This window comes from Palaemon carinicauda, chromosome 8, assembly GCF_036898095.1.
Source record: "Palaemon carinicauda isolate YSFRI2023 chromosome 8, ASM3689809v2, whole genome shotgun sequence".
Lineage (NCBI taxonomy): Eukaryota > Metazoa > Arthropoda > Malacostraca > Decapoda > Palaemonidae > Palaemon > Palaemon carinicauda.
In genome coordinates this window covers 175,948,392-175,952,615 of record NC_090732.1, presented here as the reverse complement: position 1 = coordinate 175,952,615, position 4,224 = coordinate 175,948,392, and positions in this window count along the sequence as shown.

Genomic DNA, 4,224 nt, shown 5'->3' with positions numbered 1-4,224 from the left:
TACCTTCAGTCTAAGGGGAGTCACATAGGGGCATTAGACCCCATTAGGTATATAAATAAGGAAACTGCTTGAAAGTTAAATTACTTATGTTCCTGTCCGTTATTATACAAAGGCTCCCAAGTAACTTACGACTGAAACACCACCTACCAGGTTACGTGTGTAGAACGTTGGATCACAAGGCCTGCCACTCGCACGAATAATATGAATTCTTCCTATCCGTATGTCATCACCAACACTAATAAGTGTATTTACACTTCTTCAATGAACTAACACTAATTATTCACTTTCAGATCTTTGTTTTGCTCACATATAGAAATTATTTCCTTGCTTTTCTGTCCTGGTAAGCAGTACACGTTGTGCTATGCGTGTTAACCGAGTGGGTGAGTATTTAGATGGACAAAAATTTAGGGGGGCGTGTATGTATGATATCAGCCACCTGTATGCTTGATTACAGCTATGTAAGGGGGGGTAGCAGTGGGCCATTAGCCCCCCTGTTAGGTAAGTAAGGACACGGCTTGTAGGTTAGGTTAGGGGGAAAGTTTAGGTTAGTTGAAGTTCATTTTTAATCCACACGGGAGGAACTGGCCGCTGATATGCAAGAGCTCCAAATTTTGTAACCTAACTCTCTACACACTACTATTACAGCAACTAGTATGGATGGGCAGACCTCTTGATACCAAATACAAGATAAATAATTGAGCAAGTCAACCTGTAGTGTAAAAAAATAAACAGGGAAATTCTTAGGCAAAACGGAGCCTTTGTATTTCAGCGGCCAATTCCTCCCGTGTGGATTAAAAATGAACATCAACTAACCTAAACTTTCCCCCCTAACCTACCCTACAAGCCATGTCCTTACCTACATACCTAACAGAGGGGCTAACGGCCCCCTGCGACCCGCCTTACACTGCCGTATTCTAAGTTAGCCATAATACATACAGGTGGCCGCTATCATACATACACCCCGACAAAACCCTACACCATAAATAACATCACTCACTCCCAAAGGTTTGGGGTCCTATATATCTTTACCTGTGTCATTCATGCTTCACTGAACGATGAAAAAGAACACAATCTTAACCTTGTATAGGTAAATGGAGGGATTTAGAGGGCCCTGGATAGTTCTGATAAGCAAGTACGATGTCCTAGGTTGGGTCAAGGTGAAAATTACCTTGTTTTACGAAATGGCACATTAAAACTGATATCAACCTTAAAACTATGAGCAGGCAAACTCCCAATTACAATTAATTTACAAGTTCGAGTATATATCGGTGTTTATTTGGCCGGTTAAATGTAGAAAACTAACTTTATTTGGCCGGTTAAATGTAGAAAACTAACTTTATTTGGCCGGTTAAATGTAGAAAACTAACTTTATTTGGCCGGTTAAATGTAGAAAACTAACTTTATTTGGCCGGTTAAATGTAGAAAACTAACTTTATTTGGCCGGTTAAATGTAGAAAACTAACTTTATTTGGCCGGTTAAATGTAGAAAACTAACAACGCTACCGTAGGTTACACGATGGCTGTACTAATGTAATTTCACTTAATTATACATAAAAAATTACCTTAGCCTTAAAATTATGTGCATGCAAGCTACCAAATCTAATTTAACATACCCAATTTACAAGTTCAAGTATAAATCGGTATTCATTTGGCCGGTTTAGTGTAGAAAACTAACAACGCTACCGTAGCCTAGACGGTAGCTGTACCAACGTAATTATACGAAATTATGCATAAAAAATTACCTTAGCCTTAAAATTAATGAACAAGATAATTGCCAACTACAATTAAACATACCTAAGTGAAAAATTTAAGCAGATATCAGTTTATTTTTGCCGGTAAAGTGTACAAATCTAACAACGCTGCCGTGAGATGCAAGGTGGCTGTACTAACATATATGAAATTAGTTAATTTCCCGTCTTAATTACACTTACAGCCCGATCTTAACCCTAAGAGTAAGCTTATACATTCTATAATTACTATAAATCATAGTGTACTTACAGTAATAGGGAGAAATTATCCTTTTATGAGTAATTATTCTCACTCACTTGTTCTTGTTCTTGTCACTTTCAAAACGTAAACAACGTGGTTCTGATAGTAGTAGCAGGATGGGGGTTCTACTTATACAACGGCTCTCCTTTCCTAATCCCGTTCATTGAAAGACATGAATTAAATTATTATTATTACTATCCAAGCTACAACCCTAGTTGGAAAAGCAAGATGCTATAAGCCCAGGGGCTCCGACAGGGAAAAATAGCCCAGTAAGGAAACTATGAAAACTTTAACAAAACAAGAGGAAAAGAAATTAAATAGAATAGTGTGCCTGATTGTACCCTCAAGCAAGAGAACTCTAACCTAAGACAGTGGAAGACCATGGTACAGAGGCTATGGCACTACCCAAGACTAGAGAACAATGGTTTGATTTTGGAGTGTCCTTCTCCTAGAAGAGCTGCTTACCATAGCTAAAGAGTCTCTTCTACCCTTACTAAGAGGAAAGTAGCCACAGAACAAATACAGTGCAGTAGTTATTATTATTATTATTATTACTATCCAAGCTACAACCCTAGTTGGAAAAGCAAGATGCTATAAGCCCAGGGGCTCCAACAGGGAAAAATAGCCCAGTGAGGAAAGGAAATAAGGAAATAACTAAATGAAGAGATCAAATTAACAATAAATCATTCTAAAAAACAGTAACAACGTCAAAACAGACAAGTCATATATTATTATTATTATTATTATTACTATCCAAGCTACAACCCTAATTGGAAAAGCAAGATGCTATAAGCCCAGGGGCTCCAACAGGGAAAAATAGCCCAGTGAGGAAATAAGGAAATAACTAAATGAAGAGATCAAATTAACAATAAATCATTCTAAAAAACAGTAACAACGTCAAAACAGACAAGTCATATATTATTATTATTATTATTATTACTATCCAAGCTACAACCCTAGTTGGAAAAGCAAGATGCTATAAGCCCAGGGGCTCCAACAGGGAAAAATAGCCCAGTGAGGAAATAAGGAAATAACTAAATGAAGAGATCAAATTAACAGTAAATCATTCTAAAAAACAGTAACAACGTCAAAACAGACAAGTCATATATAAACTATTATTATTATTATTATTATTATTATTACTATCCAAGCTACAACCCTAGTTGGAAAAGCAAGATGCTATAAGCCCAGGGGCTCCAACAGGGAAAAATAGCCTAGTGAGGAAAGGAAATAAGGAAATAACTAAATGAAGAGATCAAATTAACAATAAATCATTCTAAAAAACAGTAACAACGTCAAAACAGACAAGTCATATAAATTATTATTATTATTATTATTACTATCCAAGCTACAACCCTAGTTGGAAAAGCAAGATGCTATAAGCCCAGGGGCTCCAACAGGGAAAAATAGCCCAGTGAGGAAAGGAAATAACTAAATGAAGAGATCAAATTAACAATAAATCATTCTAAAAAACAGTAACAACGTCAAAACAGACAAGTCATCTTTAAACTATTAACAACATCAAAAACAAATATGTCATAAATAAACTATAAAAGTCTACTATGCTTTAAGAGTAGATGAAAAAGTTGATAATGATTGTTCTCGTTATCTTATTTTATATTGTACACATATCTAAAGTACTAATTTAATGTACTATTTCCAGCAGACAGCTCTGTTCCTTGCGCTACAATAGCATACGTGGGCAAGCGTTTTCAATCTCAAAGCATATTATTATTATTATTATTATTATTATTATTATTATTATTATTATTATTATTATTATTATTATTATTATTATTATTATTATTATTATTATTATTATTATTATAAATGTTGAATGCTTTCGAACGAACATGATAAAATGACTGTGGAGGTCCTGTGTTAGGGTTGCCCTGCTTTATAGGACCAAAAAAAAGCAGCCTTTAAAGTGAGTATATATATATATATATATATATATATATATATATATATATATATATATATATATATATATATATATATATATATATATACATATGTATGTAATTATATATAAATTCATATGTATATATTTATATATATAGTTAATAAGATATTATTAACCTCTGAAAATGTTATAAGTATATTTGACTCGTTTTTAATATTTTTCTTTTGTGTGTCGACAAAATGTCATTTCATTGTCTATCTTTAAATATAGCTTTAGAAATTATTTAACATTTTGTCTTACTGTCACACAGACAGCATATTTTACTTACA